This window comes from Pleurodeles waltl, chromosome 4_2, assembly GCF_031143425.1.
Source record: "Pleurodeles waltl isolate 20211129_DDA chromosome 4_2, aPleWal1.hap1.20221129, whole genome shotgun sequence".
Taxonomy (NCBI): Eukaryota; Metazoa; Chordata; class Amphibia; order Caudata; family Salamandridae; genus Pleurodeles; species Pleurodeles waltl.
In genome coordinates this window covers 607,235,810-607,257,928 of record NC_090443.1, presented here as the reverse complement: position 1 = coordinate 607,257,928, position 22,119 = coordinate 607,235,810, and the positions used below count along the sequence as shown (strand labels likewise).

Genomic DNA, 22,119 nt, shown 5'->3' with positions numbered 1-22,119 from the left:
ATCATCTTTTTTTTTACGCTATGGTGGCGCAAACAGTCCCCCACACAGCACCGCATTTACAAACTGGTGCAATGGGACCATTGTGCCTGTTTGTAAACCCTTGAGCCACATTATACCTGCTCTAAGTATAATGTATGCAAGGGAGGCGTTCCCCCACTGGGAGGCCAGCAGGAATGGTGCAATGAAATCTACAAGATTTCCCTGCATCATTTTAGCATCATTTTTAAAGCCTGCTCAAGGGCAGGCATTAAAGTGATGCTAGGCTGTTCTAAATGGGCCACCCCGAGCTTTGCTGGACTAGTGTTAAGATTTTTGATACTACTCCAGCAAAGCGCCACAACTACATCAGAAATTCTGAGGCAGCTGTGGTAACAAGAGTCATTGTGCGCTGTATTATAAATACAAAGCTATCATGGTGTTGTTAGGGAGGCGCAGGGCAGTGTAAGCAAACAGGCACATCGTGATCGATGTGCCAGTTTGTTGTAAATGAGGCCCCGTGTCTTCAAGAAAGCTCTGCATCATTCATCCTTAGTAGGTTGTCTGGAGGCATATTAGCAATGAAAATTACTTCAAAATTAAATTTACAATGGAATTACTCATTTCCAATCCCACCTAAGTCAAAAGCTATGACTCCTACTGCATTAGACAGAGGGGACAAACATGGAGGAGGGCGGGATGCATGTAAACACAGACAGAATGTGCAAACGAACAAGCACCTTGGTGAGCTAACAACTGAAAAAACACTTTGGCCCTCATTCTGACCTTGGCGGGCGGCGGAGGCCGCCCGCCAAAGTCCCACCGTCAGGTTACCGTTCCGCGGTCGAAAGACCGCTGCGGTAATTCTGACATTCCCGCTGGGCTGGCGGGCGGCCGGGCGGCCGCCTTCAGTCCGCCCGCCAGCCCAGCGGGAAAGAGGATTCCACGATGAAGCCGGCTCGGAATCGAGCCGGCGGAGTGGAAGCTGTGCGACGGGTGCAGTTGCACCCGTCGCGTATTTCACTGTCTGCGCAGCAGACAGTGAAATACATTTAGGGGCCCTCTTACGGGGGCCCCTGCAGTGCCCATGCCAGTGGCATGGGCACTGCAGGGGCCCCCAGGCGCCCCGCGACCCCCCCTACCGCCATCCGGTTCCCGGCAGGCGGACCGCCGGGAACTGGATGGCGGTAGGGGGGGTCGGAATCCCCTCGGCGGCGCAGCAAGCTGCGCCGCCTTGGAGGATTCCAACGGGCAGCGGAAAACCGGCGGGAGACCGCCGGTTTTCCTGCACTGACCGCGGCCAAAGCGCCGCGGTCAGAATGCCCTGCGGGGCACCGCCGGGCTGTCGGCGGTGCTTCCGCCAACCGCGAGCCTGGCGGTCACAGACCGCCAGGCTCGTAATGAGGGCCTTTGTCCCATCATCACCTGACATTCCCATCCAGAGAGAGATCACCTAGAACTGTAAAATCAGAACCTCAGTGTCCCTACACCACATCCTTGACCACAGTGGTGGAGTTAATAGGCAACTCTGAAGGGGGGGCCATGGCCGCCCTGGCTTGCTTTGTTGTTCGGGGCGACCCTTGCCTGAGCACAGTAACATCATTTAGATGGTCTATTGGGACTAGGGGGGAGACACCTTGATCTTGCTTCCGAGTGATGGTTATAGCTTGTGGACTCGTGGAACACAAACTGTCTTAACTATCTGTGCCTGGAGGTTGGGCAATCTGCCTGCCCCACAGCTCCCACACCGGCCTTCCCGGAGTACAGAGGCCCACCATGCCAGCAATTGCTGCTTGTGGCCAGTGGGGCCTCTTTACCGCTCTAGGTTGATGGTGTAAAATTACTTGTAAAATCCAAGCTTTATAAGAAGGCCAGGCTGGTGGCGCCCTGACCGGACGTTTTACACTAGAAATCCTGGACCTTTTACTGTACTGAAGGTCTCCAGGGTCTCAGTTCTGCCAGTATAATATTGATTTATCTGGCCTATACTTAAACAGAGCAAGGAGGACGTGATGAAGTCTGTTTTTAAGTGGGAGTGGTGGGTTTAAGTTTTTCTCCGGAATTGCAGTATTTATTCATTTCCTCCTTCACCCCGGCTAATTTGGATCCCAACGTTTTATCAACTGATGGCTCAGACTTATTCTCTTGAAAATTCAGAATCTCCTTACTTTTTTGGGATGCCAGTCATGACTGGTGACTGTATGAACTCTTTACCTAAATGTATTTTAGGAAATACGGCAATTATTTTTAAAACTGACATACGTGATCCCCCTCTTTCTAAAATTCAAGCAGACATATTTATAGTCCTAAAATCGACATAAACCCAGCATATGGTGCTCAGAGTCAATTATAATTACAATGTCACAGTTCTATAACGGTAAATGGGAACTTCTTGGGATACATGTGGATAAACTGAATCTTTCTGTTATCTACAACAGAATCAAATATGGTTGATAATTTTACCTTTTTTTCACCCAACCCAACTAGTATCCACAATACCATCAATAGGCGCCAACATAAAATCAGTGATGTCCCTCTACCAACTTTGTTATGCCTCAGTTACCTTAAAACAAAACTCCTTTCTCAAAGATTTAGTGGCAATCATTTTTACATGAGCAAAAACAGTGTCAAGTGAATCTAAGATTCCTTTTGCGATTAAAGATGCCCGCCAATCCTTTCAGATTGTAATTCTTTATTTAATCAGTCATGTGATCAGCATCAACATTCCCTCTATTATACAATTTCTGACATACCCCTTTCGCAGGTTGTCTGACTCAACTTTAATAAATCTCCAACCTCTCTCTCCAATGCACTAACCATTCTCAACCCAGCTCCATCTTCTCTCCTCTTACTTGTTGATTCATTGACTTTATGCTTGTCTTTGACCATGTACTGCATTGCACTGCCTTTTGGCTAGGTACACCCTGAAGAAACAGCAAATAAATACGTCCTTACATACCTCAAAAGGGAGGAGACATTGACGTCTCAAACAAAGAAAATAATAGTGGTTTGACAGGTACAAAACATAACACAGAGTAAATGGAAGAATTGCTGACTCACCTGCATATTAATGGGATGTCAGGGTGGGATGAATCCACACCATTTAGGAATTCTTCTACAACTTTGACACACCAGGAACTAGAAGACTCTCAATCAATCATTCAATCAGTTTTTGTAAAGCACAACTACTCACCCGTGAGGGTCTCAAGGTGCTGGTGGTGGGTCTGGGCCTTATTCGAAGAGCCATGTTTTGAGGTTCTTCCTGAAGATGGTGAGAGATGAGCTTTGTCTGAGGTGTGTGGGCATGTTCCAGCTCTTAGCTGCGAGGTACGCAAAAGATTGTCCTCCGACAGTGGTTTTCCGGATACATGGGATGGTAGCTAGCACCTGCTGGGTGGAGCCGAGGGGTCTGCCGGGTTATGGAAGGAGATGCGAGGGTTCAGGTAGGCCGGTCCAATGTTGTGCAGGGCCTTGTAGGTGTGGGTGAGTAGGTTGAAGTTGATATGATTTTCTACTTGGAGCTAATGGACAATCCTCAGGTTGTGGGAGATGTTTTCTTGGCAGGGGAGGTTCAGGACGAGTCTTGCAGCAGCATTTTGGATGAGTTGTAGTTTCCTGATATTCCTTGTTATGGTGCTGGCGTAGAGTGCGTTGCCATAGTCAAGCTTGCTAGTGACTAGGGGAGGGTGATTAATTTGCAGCAGTCGACCGGGATCCATTTGAAGATTTTGAGAAGTTGGCAAAGGGTGTGCCAGCAGGAAGAGGTGACTGTATTTACCTGTCGGGTCATTGATAGGGAGGAGCTGAGGATGATTTCTAGGTTGCGGGCATGGTCAGTCGGAAAAGGTGGTGCGTTGAGCGATGTGGGCCACCCAGAGTCGTCCCAGGCTGAGGTGGAGTCCCCTGTCCCCTATCATAACACATGCCCTTGACACAGAACACTATACCCTCATTTTGAAACTGTTAGAAAAAATAAGTAGCTTACCAAAATAATATATTTTTCAATCTTAAAGGCTTTCTTAGGGGGTCTCTTGGTGGATGACAATACCAAAACAAAAACATGCAAAGGTGTTACCTAAATTGACAACCACCAGTCAGCAGCAGAGGTAAACCAATGTATACTGACCACAAGAAATTCTGTCCTTAGAGGCCACCCAAGCGTGGAGGCCAGAAATTAGTAGTGCTATTCACAAGAGGACTGAAACGTCTAATATCCCTGCTGCCAATGATGTGGGTGCTTATGTATTTGATTACATTTTAGAAGTGCACAGTAAGGCTCAACATTCTCTATTTTTTTTAATTTCTGTATCTGAATCCCCCGCTGCAACATCTATTTTTTAAGAAAAATCATAGTGAAGTCAGGTGGAGAATCAAGGAATGAATATGAGCTAAAATCTAAAAAAGTTTGCCCTACATTTATCAAATGTCAGAAGCAGAGAGGTACAACATAATAGGGGAGGAAGGAGGGCTAGGGAAAAAATGCATCAAATTGCTCATACAGTCAGCTGTAATGTATCTCATAAGCTGAAATTTGAGATGCCAATCTCTATATCCGAGCTGTTTCCAACCCCTCTGCCCGAAGTACACTCCATTCCAACTACAGTAGAAGTTTCTAAATTGTTTCAGAAATGCCATTTTTTATGGTTAGACTTAAGGTGCCACCTTATTCCAACACACTTTCCCAAGTATACTCAACCTTCTTTCAGTAATGTATCTATTGAATTAGGTTTACTTTTGAACATTCCAACTTACAAAATTGTTTTTATAAATCATTTTTTAGATGAATCCTAAACTTTAGAATAAGTCAGCAATCATATATGTTCTACATTTAATTCCTCAATTAAGGACTTGATTTACAGTTTGATGGAGGGGGTTACTCCGTCACACATGTGACGGCTATCCTGTCCACCATATTACGATCCTATAACAGTCTATGGAGATCATAATACAGTGGATAGGATCTCCGTCATATTTGTGACAGAGTATCCTGTCTGCCAAATTCTAACTCAGTCCTTAAGTTCCTTAAAGTCTGATGTCATTATGTTAGTGAGATTATTTGCTGTTGGTCCCCATGCTTAGCTCTCAAGAGTTGAATTTGCTTTGAACCTAGCCTCTACATTGGTCATGAAAATTTGAGCTACTCTATGAGCTAGAGGAATTTATATTTATACCTACTTATAATCTCATATGATTTGCATACACTACTCCAGGAAAAATCTACATTACTCAATGTGGCCTAGAGTCAAAAAGGATAATAGTTTCTCCTCCGTCCTCTTCCACCTTTGACATCCACAACAATGCTCAAAATATTAAAATAAGAAAAGACCCTGAGGGTAGAGTAATCAGCAGGGTGTATCCCATGAACGTTATTAAGGGATCAACAGGGGTCTCAGCTGCGACCCCTAGCTTGCCCCTTGCAACCTCTGACACTGCTTTTGCAACCTCTGGCCTCAGAGGTGGCAAAATCAGTGCCAAGAACACAGGAGTATGTTGCATTTACAGTGTTTGACTGCAACATCTTTTTCTGCTAATTTCTATTACACTAACAATTAATAACAATCTATTATTCCCTATTAGTGCAGTTAAATGTGGAACAGCAGGATCTAGAACGGACCTTCACTGGCATTTATGGTAAGAAACATAAAATAGCTTTAAATGTATGTTGTGTGCGTACATGTGGGTGAAAGTGAATTTGTCTGAGAGTGTGTAGATGTGTAAGAATTCATGTTTGTCTGTGGGATTGTGTGTGTGTATGTGAGTGAGTAAATATAAGTGAGAGAATACGAATCAGTGAGTCAGGGTAAGAGTGAGTGCACAAGAGTGAGTGAATATAAAGGAGTGCAAGTGAGCGCTAATGATGGAGCAAGATGGAGTGTGAGTGAGCATAAGTGCAGTTAAGTGGGCATGAGTGCCAATGTATTATGCTTGCAAGTCTGATACTGGACCTGGCATGCTTCTTGGGTTATAGAAGCACCATTGGCAAAATGCTGTCCCTGGCATACTGGAGGCAATACGTGCATATGGAACACTCATAGCAAAATGCTAGCGCTGGCCACATTATAGGTCAATTTTGGCATGGGCACCCATGGAAAAATATCAGTGCTGGCATACTGGAGAAAACTTGTGGCATAGTTGACACCTGTGGCAAATTGCTGACTTTGGCACACTGGAGGAAATTCTTGGCATATAGGAGGGCAAAGTGGCATATGTCGGGGGCATCCATGACATAATGTGATCTTCGACATACTAGACATAACCTTTCACATAAAAGCCTGCAATAGTACATGGACAACAGTATTGGCAAAATGTGGCACAGGCATAGAAAAATGCTGGCCCTAGCAAATGGAGGTAATTGTTGACATATGGGGCACACATAGGATATTTTAAAAACATAATTGGTTCGACTCATTGGGACTGTCAGATTTTGAACACTTGGCACGCCATGAAAGGACTTGACATGCACTATTAGAGCCCATTTATTTTTCAAAATGTTCCAGGGGAGAGAAACCCCACACTAGAATACATCAGACTGTCAGACTCACTTTGCTTGCTTACTACAATTCAGGTAACTGTTCCCTTAACATATTATATTAGCACCTTTACATAGATGATATTCAAAAATAGACATGTGTTTGTGTTATATTCATCATGCAAGTACTATGGCACTTCACCAATGTTAATTATTGTGATGTTATCTGGATTAAGGTCATGCAACATCACTGCTGTTAGACTTATCATCCTTGGCGTTGTCTCCCTTAACTTTTTGCCTCTGTTCCCCATGTTGTTGATGTGTGCTGGGTGATTTTACTGGTTTTGTTACTCTGGGCACTTTACCACTGCTAACCAGTGCTAAAGTTCAAGTGTCCCTTTAAAAAATGTGTATGTAATTGCCTTATCCAGGATTTGCATATTTGATTTATTAATAAGCCCCTAGTACAGTGCACTAGAGGTGCACAGGGCCTGTAAATCAAATGCTACTAGTGGCATCACTGGTTGTGCCACCCACACAAGTAACTCTGTAATCATGCCTCAGACCTGCCACTGCAGTGTCTGTGTGCAGTTTTAACTATAAATTCGACTTGGCAAGCATACCCACTTGCCAGGCCTAAACCTTCCCTTTTCTTACATGTAAGGGACTCTTAAGGTAGGCCCTAGGTAGCCCCAAGGGCAGAGTGCAGTGTATGGTTAAGGCAGGACATATAGCAATGTGTTTTATATGTCCTGACAGTGAAATATTGCTAAATTCGTTTTTCACTGTTGCAAGGCCTGTGCCTCTCATAGGTTAACATGGGGGCTACCTTTAAATCTGAATAAAGTCTAGATTCCCTTTGGGAGCGGATGGACATGTGGAGTTTGGGGTCTCTGAGCTCACAATTTAAAGACATCTTTTAGTAAAGTTGATTTTAAGATTGTGTGTTTGAAAATGCCACTTTTAGAAAGTGAGCATTTTCTTGCTTAAACCATTTCTGTGACTCTGCCTGTTTGTGGATTCCCTGTCTGGGTCAGTTTGACAGTTGGGCTGGTTGCACCTCATACTAGACAGTGACACAAAGGGAGCTGGGGTGTAGTCTGCATTTCCTGATGAGCCATCTGTGCTAGGAGGGAGGGGAGGAGTGGTCACTTACACCTGAAAGGGTTGTTCCTGTCCTCACACAATGCAGTCTCCGACCCCCTGGTGAGTGTCTGGGGCCTGGCCTGGGCAAGGCAGGATTTCACATTCAGAAGAGACTTTACTTTGAAGTAGGGCTACTTCAAAGGAGAAATTGGGTATAAGAAGGGCACCCAAAACCACAGACTTTAGAAACACGTCTGTAAACAAGAGGAACCTCTGCATGGAGAAGAGCTGAAGAGCTGAGGAAGAAGAGCTGCCCTGCCTGTGACTGCGCTTTGTGGAGCTATCCTGCAGTTGCTGCTTCTGCCAGAGTAAGAGGGCAAAGACTGGACTTTGTGTGCCTTCCATCTTGAGAAGAAATCTCCAAGGGCTTGATTTAGAGCTTGCCTCCTGTTGTTTGAAGTCACAGGGACAGCAAAGACTTCTCTCTGCCAGCACCTGGAGTCTCTGGAGAGACTCCTACTCTGCCATGTGGTGCCCATCCAGTTCCTGGGACCCTGAAAGGAGAAGCTGGCAGCCTAAGAGGAAGAAGTGCACACACAGAGCACCGTGCGGGGAAAAGATGGATGCGACTCCGATCTGCAGCTGAAGAAAGGACGCGCCGCCGGCTCCACAGCTGAGAATCAACGCTTGCGGAAACGCGATCGAAGAATCGACGCACGGAGCAGGAGAAACGGTGCACAGCATCGCTGACGGAGGCTGGGAGATCATAACCCGCGCTGTGGGGTTTTCGGATCATCGTGCGGCTGGATTTCTGACTCAAGTACTGCTGGGTGTGTAAAAATGACACAAGGCCTGCCCGGACCCTAGAGTGCTGACCAGATCGACGCATCGCTGTCCTGCAGAGAGAAGAAACGATGTGCCACTAACCGGCGAAAGGAGAAACGACGCAAGGTCCGACTCATGAGTGGAATCAACGCCTCGCAAGCACTTTTTGATGCGCACTCGCCCATGCGGGGTTATTTTTGACGCACCCAAGGTACTTTTTCACGCTAACAGTGTTAGTGTGTGTTTGAACCTACTTAAAGACTCTTTTTGCATTTTTGTTAATAACTTGACTTGTGTATTGTGGATTTTTGTTGTTTTGGTCTTGTTTTGTTTAGATAAATATTTCCTATTTTTTCTAAACCTATGTTGTGTCATTTTGTAGTGTTTTCATTAAGTTACTGTGTGTGTTGGTACAAATACTTTTCCCTCTAGCACTCTGAAGTTAAGTCTACTGCTCTGCCAAGCTACCAAGGGTGTAAGCAGGGGTTAGCTGAGGGTAATTCTCTTTTACCCTGACTACACTGAGGTTCCTTGCTTGAACAGGGGGTAATCTGTTTGTCAACCAAAGACCCAATTTCTAACAACTGCCTAGTAAGATTCAAAGTCAAAGGTCATGATGTACCTTCCTGTGACATTATTAAGGTCAAAGTGTATATGATGTCACTTCGGCTACCACTAGCATTTTGGTGAATTGACGTCCATGGTGGGTCCCATAATCATTCATCATTAGAATCTGAAGAAAATGTTGAAGCATGGCCCTGGTTAGCAGTCACCCCAAATGTATCTGTGGCCACTTAACTAACAGGATTATTTCCCACCATTTAGTCAAAACTTCTGTCTCGTTTCATGGAATATTGCAGGATTATTCTTTAACCCCGATCAAGAAAGATTTTATATGTGCTCAAGATTTACCAATTCATTGCTTACAAGAAACCTGGATGTGTGGTCCTTTTTTATTAGATTAATTCTATGTAATTTCCAAACACACCAAAAAAGTCTTCTTGAGGACACAACATGTTTAGCAAATCTATTTTGGTGGTAAGTTATTTTGCTTAAAAGAGCTATATTGTTGAAAACTTAACTATCTGAGCAACAGACATGCTCCAAGCAGGGTATTTCTTTGGTACGTATTAACATATATTTCCCACCAGGCAAAATATATAAGGATGGTTTATTTTGTACTCTGTGGACTAGCAGCACAACAGTGCAGACACAGAAAGTGAACTGCCTGTTAATAAAAGGATACTTCAATGTCTAGGGGCCTGATTCATAAAGGTAACCTTACACCTTTGTGTAAGTATACAGTTTTTTTGGTATTCAGTAATTTTATGACTGAGGAGACTCTACGCATAAAAAGATAAGAGAGGCCTACCCTTTTATGTGTGGAGTCTCCGCAGTTATCAAATTACTATTCGTAAAATTAAACTCGCAGTTTGTGTATACCAAACAAATAGTAAATTTACACAAAAGTGTAAGTCTGCCTTTGTGAATCAGGTCCAAAGTGTCTAATTATATAATTTATGTTTTTAAATCAGAGAATTAGGAGTATCCCTGGCGAGCTGTTGCTTACTAAATATAAAATTGATCCACTTGTACATTACTCTCAGATAGACTTTTAAATGGGAGGTTGAATAACAAAATCCCTGCTAATTACACCAGAAAGTGCTCTAAAGGCACGTGAATAGTAGATTATGAAATAACAAATGATGTATTATTCCACATCTTCAATAACCTTCAACTAATAACAAATGACTACAGTGATAACTGTCTTGTCCAATTATATCCTAATTTATCCACGTATCAAAATTTGTCCTGGTGCATTGGAAGTACCAAACTCATATCACCATCTATCCTGTTATTCAAGGTATATTTCTTCTTTACTTAAATTGATTCAAGAAAAATTACATTTGGATGGAAATGTATGTGCTGTATTCACTTGCAATAATGTGATTGAAGATTCTGGAAGCACTGTAGTACATTTTCATTAAAACTCCTCAATTTCATGCTCTACGCAAGTAGTAAAAAGAGATAACATTGAAGAATAACTCTCTTCTACAATAAATAACCTATTAGGCAGGCAAAATGAAGCTTATGAGGCTGCTAGGACAAAATATATATGATCTCAAAGGAAAAAAAAAACTCTGTGAGCATCGTGCTCAATGTATCCAAATTCAACAAGATCCATCATTGACTGGTATACAGAAAGCTGGTAAAAAACAAAGATTCTTCCCTGTACAGCCTTAATTCTGGTCAATACCGGGAAGAATTATGTCTCTGATCTTCACATATCTAATGCTACCATTATTAATAATGATGCTTTTTCCTCTTCTGTCCCAATACTATGCAATCTATGTGCTCTTTCATGTAGCAAAATATTTCTCTGCATCTGAATCTACAGACATAGGTCCCAAATCAAATCCTGGTTTCTGTGACGAAGAAAGATTTCAAATTATAGGGTGAAGTTTTAAATCCTGTATTTGAGCATTGGCACGGTTCAGGAGCAATCCCTAACAGCTGGAAGGCAGTATTATAATGCCACTTTACAAAAATATCCCATGCAAGTTTCCAGAAAGCTACAGGCATATTGCTTTACTGAATGCAACTGGTAAAGCAGTTGAAAAAAACCTTTTAAATCACGTGGAGTCTCGGGTCAAATTTACCTCTTCTAATAATATAGCTGCAGTAAATATGGTTTTTGATAAATATCCAGCCTTTATAAACATGTCTGTAATACTTGACCACATGGACAGGCCCATGCTATTGAGGACATTGGTTGCACTTTATTATATGCCGACAGTCATTATGTTTTATCTCACTCCTCTAGGATTGCAGTATGCTGTAGATCTATTGTTATGCCAGTTTGCTCATTCTAAAACTGAATACCACAAAGATCAAGCTCATTCACTGGTAGATGCAAACATCTCTTTTTATTTGCCATTTGTGAGACATCATGCTAAAGACACGAAAAATGTCTATAATTCATACAACCTCAGCGACATTCTCCACATCCGACATTTATCTTCTAAAGCAATAGGCCAAGGTGGTGGTTTCTATTCTCTCTATAAAGCATGGGCCTGCAGGCACATTGTTCACTTGATGAATGTATACAGGGCAAATATACCACCTAATCTTCTTGTTACCCAAAAATGTTTTGCTTTTTTGGAGGCTAGAATCCTACACACTTTTTTATACTGAACCAACCTACACTGTTACAGGCATTTAGAATAGAATGTGGTATCTTAAGTGCCTGATTAAGGATGTTTCCTGCAATTATTGGATGTGACAATCAGGTTCTTCATGCAATGCCCGGTCATGTGAAAGAACTTGTAAACATGGAAATGTATTCTTTATCAACTCAGAAACAGTACTTATGTTTTGCTCATAGAACATTTTCTCTTGCTGGAAAGTCTAGATGGATGGACAACATTGAATCAGATCACAATTGTGCTAAAGGATAGAGTTTAAAATATATTACAGATTCCAAACAGATTGAAAATCCACAGCTAGATTTGAGTATGATTCATAAATGTAAAGTTAGAAGATTCATTTTTTATGATAATTGCTGGTTTACCACTAAGAGTTCATTCTGGAGCACAGAAGTGTTTGTCCCCCATGCAATATGTATGTACTCTATATAGTAAGAGCTACCAGTGATCTAAATCACACCCTTTTTAGGTTTGAGCCTGCATCACATGCGCTTGCGCATGCGTTTCGCTAGCAAGACGCTTTAGGGATTAATAAGGGCTCGGAGCCCCGTCCATGTGACGTCAGTGTCTTTCATTGGTTCGTGGGCTTGCCTGTTAGAATCTCCTTGATTTCATTAGTGGAAAACACGCATACGTCATGCCTTTTCTGGTGGTTAGTCCTCCTCGAGCGCATCAACCAAGTACAGAAAACATGCGAGGCTCGCTGTTTTCCATTCGGTTTGTGGACTACTTTTTCTCTATTTTCGCAACGCTATCTCGCTTGGCAGAAGCCGAGTGCTTTGCATAATATCGACCCTGTTACACAGTTAATTGCACTTTTTCCGGTTACGTACATGGTTTATGTCGCAAGAAAAGTCAGGTTAGGAGTTTACAACGCTATTATCTCTAACACGAGCAAACGCGAGACCCGTTGCATTGCAAATGCTTGTTTATTTTCCTATATGCTCTGTCTCCAGAACAAGTTTATTGCAAATACTCACTCTTTGTTGTAATGTCAAATGTCTGGAGGGAAGCAATCTTTTTCATAATATGCCCAATGGCTGCCTGCTCATCTCTTTTTAAATGGTCTAATTGTTTTTTACCAAAATTGTAATTGGTGATTATCAGCGTGCAGGTGTTTACCTTGTTTTATTGCCATTTAATGAAACTCAATTGACTATTACCAATTCTGTGATCTGCTTAACTCCTTCCCCTCTACATTCCATTTTGCACATAAAGTTCTATGAAAAGTAAATCATACATGATTTCAAAACCCAGACATTGTATTTGTACTAAAACATGGTTCAAAGATGATCTAAGCATTATAATGTCAGACATGTTCTCAGTCAGGTATGCAATTTATCATTTAGCAATTTCCTGGCTGTCAAATTCTGCTGACATATCCTTTGACACTGCTTTATGCAAGCAATTGGACCCTTCATATAGTTCACATTTTTTGCATCCAATTAAATTTTGTTTCAGACATGTCTTATTATCAGAAGAGTCAGGGCCTGGTTTAAATTTCGGGAGAAAGGTTACTCTGTCACAAATGTGGTGAATATCCAGTCAACAGTACTATACGTATATTATATTCAGTGGCAGCTGTAATACACTGGACGGGATATCCATCAAGTTTGTGATCGAATAACCCATCTGCGAAACTCTAAATCATACCTCTAGTTCCCTACAGAGAAATCTAATCCAATATTAATGTTCTGGACATTTACACAGATGCATAACACTAAGAAGATTTTCCATCTTCCATTTTCACTATAACAAAATAGGCCACTGGAAGAGCCTCTTCTTAAATACTATGATTAGAAAAAGTAAAAACTCTTAAGCACATCAATGCACTCTTTGTTTATAAACCATATAGGCCGAAAAGATAATACAATTCAACCGTATATGAGTATTTTTGGTGCACAATTTTCAACATCATTGGGATATCAGCATTTAGGGAATAGTATCTCCGACACCCATCCTGGGAGCAGTTATACAGTATAATATGCATTTACATTTTTCATGCCCTAGATACATATATTGAGATGATGTTCAGCATCTGATCCCATTTCCAACATCTTTCTGCAGTTTTTACTTTTGTGTCCTAATGACTTGATTCACAGATTTGATTTGATAATGTGCAAACTAGTATTAAAGTTGAGCTACTTATTCACTACAACATGCAATTGACAAAGCTATGGGTGGAGCTCTCAACCCCTGCCTCTCCTATCTTTTCTGTTCATCATTCTTCCAGATCACACGCATAAATATACTATTTTGTAGTAAATGTGGGAGCAACCTGGGGAGTGGTGCGAAAAATGGGAAATAATTACTCCAAAATCGATGGAGTTAAAGGAAAATGAAGGAGTGGTTAGGGAGGGACATACTAATAGAGAATGAACCCCAACAAAAGAGTAAGACCGTTCCAATTCCCAAAATTGATTTTTAAAGATGCTGCAGCCCTAATAGTGTAAAAAAAGGCATAAATATAAACTGGCCTTGCCTTTGAGTACGGCAGGCAACACACATGGTAAACCAATGTTACTGCAACATACTCCTGTAGATCCGAAGGAATTAGTGTTAAATTAATTAAATACATTCCATATTGAAAATATATATAAATATGTATAAATGCATATATATACATATATATATATATATATATATATGTGTACAAATAATTTCTTTTTTACATTTATTTTAATGATAAAAATTACATATATATATTTTTATTTTTCTGAATGTAATGATATACTGAATTCAATGCTTAATTTATTTTGCGAAATATACAAATATTGAAATTTGGTATATACATAACCTTTACGCAAATTCACCACACATTATTATAATTATACTGAGGGCCTTATTACGAATGTGGCAGTCCGAGGCCCACCACACTCGTGTTGACGGACGTACCACCGCCCTTCAGGCAATCCGACAGCCCAATTACAACTCTGGCAGGCAGACCCACCAGGGGACCGCCGTCCCCGCCACAAACATTGTTTCTGACGGGCTGACAGTGGTCTTGGTTGTAGTCAGCCAGGACGGCGCTGAATGCAACTCCGCCTGGCTGATTACAACCTTGATTTCTACCAGCCTTTTCATGGCGGTTTCCCCGCCATTAAAAGGCTGGTGGAGAACAAGTGCTGGGTGCCACAGGAGGGCCCCTTCACTGCCCATGCCCTGCCTGTGGGGCACCAACATATAAGTCTACACCTACGTGTAAATGTCCACTTTGAAATGGTGACTATCAAACAGTAGAGGTGTGTAGAAGTAGATGTACGCATGAGAAAACCAAATCACCGTAAATGTATTTTTGTGGAAGAGACACTATGGGGGTCACTATGACCCCGGCGGTCGGCGTTAATATGGAGGAAAGTACTGGCAACAGGCTGGCGGTACTTTCCTCCATTATATGACATTGGCGGTTTGGCTGATGCCAAACTGGCAATGTACCACACCGACCGCCATGGTGGTAACGACAGCTGGGCTGGAGACTTCAATCTCCAGCCCGGCGGTGTCACTTGCCTGCCTGCTGGATTATGACCCTGCCTACCACCATGGTTTTCGTGGCATCCTTACCACCACGAAAACCATGGTGGTAGGCACTATCAGTGTCCCTGTCACTGATGGGGTCTTCCCCGCCCCCTCCCCCTTCCTCTCCAGACACCCCTTTCATACACGCCCCTCCCTTCACACACGCATACACACACCCATTCCCACATTCATCCACGCATGCATGCATCCATTCACACACACATCTGCACACACTTACATACATACGTGCACACACACATTCACACAACTCAACATACATGCACTCACACCCCCAAACATGCACACACATACAAAACGCAACACACACCTGCATTCACGCTTGTACAGACATACACCCTCCCCACACACACACACAACACCCACCACCCCCTCCCCTCTTGGAGCACCCGACTTACCTGTAGTCAGGGGGTCCTACGGCAGGAGACGGGATGGGGTGCTGCTGCCACCAGCAGCGTCTGCCAGCAGAACACCGTCAGGCCGTATTATTCTCATAATACGGCTGGTGGCGGTCTACTGGCGTGGCACTGCTGCTGGCAGCAGCAACACCTTACCACCACCCGCCGGCATCGCCACAGCCGAATTTCCCCCATCCTTCTGGCAGAAATCCAGCTGTGGTCATAATCCGGCAGATGGCTGGTAGCCGCGGCGACGGTCTTTTGGCAGCTGTCACCGCAGCAGTAGGCGTTTTTTTTACCGCCGGGGTCATAATGACCCCCTATATCAGATTGTAAAATTCTATCAATTCATATCATATTCTGTGGAACTTGTTTGGCCATGATCTCTCCAAGTACACTGTTCTTTCTGCTGCTATGCATCACTCCTCTGTTCTGATACACTTGGGGATTTTAGATTAGCCCAGCATTGAACAATGTTTCTCAGCTACAATGAGACCCAGGTGTACAAACAATTCCTGGTACCTGTTTTTGGTTTGCAAAATAAAGACCAATCCTAGGGTGATGCACACTGTTGTTGCAATCTCTCTCAGGACTCATGTTGAACATTCCGTTATCAGTGGGCTTTCCCATTTCATTATGTATAAATGTGCCTGTTTTGCCACACCCCTTAAACAAGTACCATTTGCCACTTTCCCAAACCTGTGTATTTGTTCCCTAGTATAATCCATAATTTTCATCTGTAATGCTGATCACAGCAAGATGTCCCTTGGGTGCATGTGTGCTTCTCTCCACCATCCATCTTTAAGAGTACCTACATCAATTTCTCATTGTGACCTCAGTGTATGTAGCTCTGTCAGACTGTTGTTCCACAATGTGTTGCATATGTATAAGAGTGCTCTTTGAGTTATTCCAGCATCTATAAGCCTGTCGTCCAATGATGTTTCTTCCAGGATGATTACACCTTGGCCGATGTGTGATCTTAGTGTGTTCCTTAATTGCCTATATATTTAAATGATTCAGGGTCAAAGAGTATTGTTATTGCAGTTTTACAAATGGATTAATATCTGGGCTTTCCTATATCTCATCATGTGTAGATATGCCAATGTCATTCCATCCCTTACATTTTCAAGTTTTGTCAGTGCTTACAATCTGTTTCCAGTCCACTGTGGTGCCCTAAGAGTGTATCCACTCCATTCCCATTTCTTAACCACAAGTGGTTGTGCCACTTCATAATACTGTGACACATTTGGCTGGGCAATTTCTCTGTCAAACATACTTCTGTATAGTCTTAACAGGGCAATTCTGTGAAGTCTGCCTTTCCAGATCAGTGAATGCACTACATTGTGTAGTTTCTTGAAGAATTGTTTGGGCACTTCATGTGGAGTATTGTGCAACATGTCTTAAAGTCTTGGCAAGGTAATAACTGTACCTCAGCAGAGGTACAATAGTGCACACAGACATATACGAGCCATCATTGAGCACAGTTTTGGGCTCTAGAAGTCAAAATGTCTTGACCATACAAAGGGGTGCTTCTGTACTCACCTCAAGCTGTGTGCAAGATCATAGTAGCCTGCTGTGTTTTGCACAACATCGAATTAAATCATGGCTTACACATACCTCTGGACCCTCCGCTATGTCTGAATCCGGGCAACCGGGCCATTGTACAAACCAGAGGGCAGTGTATGCGAGTGCGTGACCAGCTGGTTGGCACCTTTTTCACTTGAGCAACATGTTGTGTCATAGCCTTCATGTGGTTTGCGGTCTGGCATCAATGATGATTGGTGGACTATTAACCCCGCTGTCCACATATGCTATCCTAAAACTACTTTGTAAACCATACATGATGCCTGTATACAACAGTGGTTGCCAAGAGTCAAAAGATTGGCCATGCATCATGTCATGTGCACATGTCAGGGATCAGAGTCGAAAACATCTCTTAGGGCTTGTTTGGCTCTGGGGATTAAATGTCTGCATGTATGAGTTCTTCCTGGACAGTGTCACAAAAGGGGTCTGCTTCACAAAGGGTCTCGTCCATTGGGGGTGAAGGTGCAACATCAGAGGGTATCTGTTACCAAGGGGAAATTGCTGCTATGACATTTCACAGTGTAGTGATCCTGTCCCAAGTGTGGTGAATCACCTACAACTGTGTGGCCTCTGCCTCAGGGGCAAAGACCCCTTGTGTCCATGGCCCCTTGTATGTGTGTGTGTGTGGCAAATTATATGGCGGTGTGGCCAGATGTCTGACATAGGTACACCATGGAACCAATGGACTATTGTTGACTTATGGATAGTCCATGCTCATACCTGACAAATTTGGCAGCTGCAAATGGGATGTCTCACTCCAGGCCTGTGGTGATTTATAGTGGAGATCGGGCATTTTTTCTCTGTTTCTCCATGGAATGACTGAGACTACAAGACCCTGAATGCATTATGATAATCTGGCCCAGATCAGCACATCATGAGTGGACCAGGTAAATGTGCGGGGCTCCATGGTCACAGTCTTCCTCATGAATCAGACTAACACCTACTGGTGATGTTCTAAATGTGTGACCATTTTATATTTTTTGTAATGGAGAGGCCATCACGCATGCAGGTCTCATGTTACCCAATGATGGCATGTCACTGTCTCCTGTCAACCCAACTGGCACCTTGCAAGACACATGAAATGGAGTTGCTGCCACTATCTGTGCAGGTAATGTTAGTCTAACACATACCCTGCTCCAAATGTACATCTTGGACTATTGCAGATAACAAGACACACCACTTTGCAGCATGCAGTGATTAAGCTTCATTGGCTGTCTCCTACAAGGTGCCCCAGGTATGCATTGTGAATGTGCACACACTCTGTGCACCCCAAGGCACATTTGTAGTGCATACCCTGATGGGAGCCCCCTGTAGAAGAGACAGGTGATCCTACAGACCCCACAAACATACATTTGCAGGTGGGTCCAATCACCAACTGCACATGCCTGCAATGCAGCGTGCCCTACTCTGGGAGGGAATTGCACAGTGCTGCAGTGCAGTGGGTGTCTACCACCGGCAGGCCAGGACATGCCGCAAGCGCTGGGAGGACCTGAAATGTTGGGCCTGACTGAGAACCTCCCAGCCCTATGCGCAGGAAGTTCCTAAGGACAGCATGGCTGACATTCCATGCCCAGCTGGAGGAGTTGGAGCAGCAGAGACTTGGTAAGTGCATTGGCTACATACTGTGCCTGGTAGTATGATGTGAGTGGTGACTGAGCTGTACCAACATATATCCCATGTCACCATGTACACATTCTGAGTACTTGCTGCAGCAGTCATTAGGCCGATGCCCCATTGGAGCACATTGGAAGCACTAATCAGAGTGCATCCTGGGACTTGTAGTATACCGACCACTATAGGGCAAATAGCCATCACTCTTGCAATTATATGGAAAAATGCAATGCCAACACCATGACAGGTGAACCAAGGGCCTTATCACTGCTGGATGCAATGGAAAATGGATGGTCCAGACACTGTCCATTGTAGGGTCAATACGTGTATTTTTGGTGTCGGATGCTGTATCATGCCTGCTTTTTGTGTGTGTTTCATCAGTGAAAAGTATCATTTCATGTATCTTGGACTAACGGCTGACTTTAGAATACAACTCTCACACATCATTTCCAAAGGAAAACAAATGAACATGTCTTCACAACAGTGGCTCGCATGTCCTATTTAACATGTAGCTAGCTGAGCCAACTTTGCACACACGCCAACTGGTGTACAGCACCAACAGGCTGTCTTGACATGCCATGTAGATTGGCTGATATTTACAGGGATCCTCAAATACATAGACTGACAGCTTAGCAAAACCAAGGCCTACATGTTGTTAGAAATGGAGTATTTGGTTGGCAGTCAGGTTACATACTGCAGTGGCAGGTCTGAAACATGATTACAGGGCTACTAATGTGGGTGGCACAACCAGTGCTGCAGGCCCACTAGTAGCATTAGATTTGCAGGCCCCGTGCACCTCTAGTGCACTGTACTAGGGACTTACCAGTAAATCAAATATGCCAATCATGGATAAACCAATTTCATACACATTTTGTATAGGGGCACTTGTACTTTAGCGCTAGATTGCAGTGGTAAAGTGTCCAGAGTAACAAAAACAGCAAAAACAGAGTCCAGCACACATCAACAACCTGGGAAACAGAGGCATAAAGTTAGGGGAGACCACGCCGAGGATGCCAAGTCTAACACATGTACACCCATTCAAGCATTTATGTGGAATCACACCATGCTACACATCAGATGACATGCGATATTTTGCAAAGATAAAGTCTGCACTTGACATGGTGAGCATTGGCACATGCTGTCGGGCAGACAGCTCCATCCAGACTGTGTCCCAGCTCCACTTGCAAACTGACTTGGGAAGATGACTAGGTAGCAAGGACGACAGGAAACCCTTGGCACAATTTACTAAGGCAAACTGAGACTTTTGTCCAAACCTTCACACATAGTTTTTATGGCCTTTGTGAATCTGGCCTAGATATTCCAATATTTCTTAGGGTTAGGCTTTGTCATTACAGAAGTGCATACTCCCCACAATTGTGACAGATGTCAATGTGTGAATCACATCTGGACATCACAGTGATAGTATCCATACACTTGGGATCTACGTCACCTGAAACTGGTTAGTGAGATCAAAGGAGAACACAGTCAGCACCTGCTTCTTGTACTCATGTACCTTGCCCTGAATTGGACGACTACATAATGTTCTCACTTCTATTTCAGGGGTCCCGGCTGGCTCAGAAGGCCAGGGAGAAGACCAGGGACCACAGAGTGCTTCCTGAGGGACGTCGACAGGCACGGCCTTTTTCATCCACGGAAGAGAAGGAGGAGGATGGACAAGGACCATCTGCAGTCAGGGGGAGTGCGCCTACCAAGACGGACACAACAGCAGACAATGACCAGGTGGAGGTTGTGAAAACTGTAGTGGGGCCTTGAACTGGACACCTCTGGTCAGGGAGGAAGGATTTCTTCTTACCCCGGACAATGAAGAACATGAGCTGCTTGAGGTGTCTCCAGAGTGGCAAACAACACCCAGGCCCATCTCTGACCCCTAGCTACCACATGGAGCCACAAGTCCATCGGAGCACCCAGCTGCCACCCCTCCACCAGTTCCACTCCAAGTTCGTGACTCAGTCCACTGAGCCTCCATGTCCCAACACCCCACATCCCTTGTGTTCCGCCCAAACTCCTCCATGTGTTGTGACCCCTGTGGCTGCATCCCAGGAAGGGATGGTGGCATCTGAGGGGACAAGGGCATCCTCTCCCAGCTCCTACAGCAGTTGATTGAGGAACAGACTAGGACCCGAGAGGAGATGACCCGTTCCTTGGATGCTATCAATGCCCCATCACTTCCTCGGGTGCCGCATTGACCTGTCCCAGCATCCCTTCCATACCACCCTCCATGTGTCTCCCTGTACGTCCTCCCACTCTGTTTACCCCCACACCCCTCATGCCCCCAGTGTGTCCCAGTCCCATGGGGTGTCAGGTCCTCCACTGGCCAGCCAGGAAGCGGCCACAGCTGCAGAAGGAGGTTGACCGGGATGACATTTGACCGGACACTACTGTTTGATTGGATATTTGTTTTTGCCTCTGTACATAGACTGATTTCCCTGATGTTCCCTTAGCTGTTTTTTTTTGTTCAACCCGCTCCAAGTCCCCTGCCCATACTCTGTGAAGAGCATTATTTTATTTTGTGCCTCCCTTCCCAATGGACGTTTTTTGTTTAAGTTTCCATTGTAATTATGTTAAAAAAAAGAAAACAAAAAATATGTTGTGTAGTACATTGTATGTGCTGGGAACCAAAGTATGGAAGTACACATCTGGAGTTGGTAATTATGGCTTCCACATGCCACAACAGTACACTGATAGTTCTAGTGATGAACATGTCTTACCCATGTTGTTGACACATGTTTGGCCTACAGCCTCATTAAGCATTTGGCCATCATCAACTAATGCTCAGCTTAGTTAAAATATGGAATATGTATTTTATTTACATAATGCTGTGCAAACATATGTTACAGTGCTCATGGGGGACCTCGCTTGCATTTCCTCAGTTTTGGAAGTGAGTATCATTGCGATGTGTCTTGTTTCTGGGGATTCTTAGTTGCAGGTGGGTGTGGTTCCTGTACAGGGTGGGGGTCTGCCTAGACAGGGGTGGTGTTCCCTGTACAATGTGGGGGTCTGCTTGAACGGGGGTGGTGTTCCCTGTACAGAGTGCAGGTCTATCTGGACATTGGGTTGTGTTCCATGTACAGTGTGGGGGTCTGCCTTGACAAGGGGTGGTGTTCCATGTACATTGTGGGGGTCTGCCTTGACAAGGGGTGGTGTTCCCTGTACAGTGTGGGGCTCTGCCTGGCCAGGGGTTGGTATTCCCTGTACAGTGTAGGGATCTGCCTGGAAAGGGGGTGGTGTTCACTGTACAGTGTGGGGGTCTGCCTGGACAGGGGGTGCTGTTCCCTGTACAGTGTGGGGGTCTGCCTGGACAGGGGGTGCTATAAGGAGATACCAAAGCTGCATCCTAACTTGCCCCTAGAAGGAACACTGGCACCCCAGAACATGCTGGTGGGCTGGCTGCTTTAAAGTAAGTGTGCTG

At 44.0% G+C, this 22,119-nt stretch overlaps 1 protein-coding gene across 3 annotated transcripts in view; it reads right to left on the bottom strand.

Annotated features, from left to right (window-relative positions):
* The window catches only part of LOC138294190 (putative ferric-chelate reductase 1), a 173,259-nt gene that overhangs the window by 37,348 nt on the left and 113,792 nt on the right, over window positions 1-22,119 (bottom strand). The window lies entirely within an intron of this gene.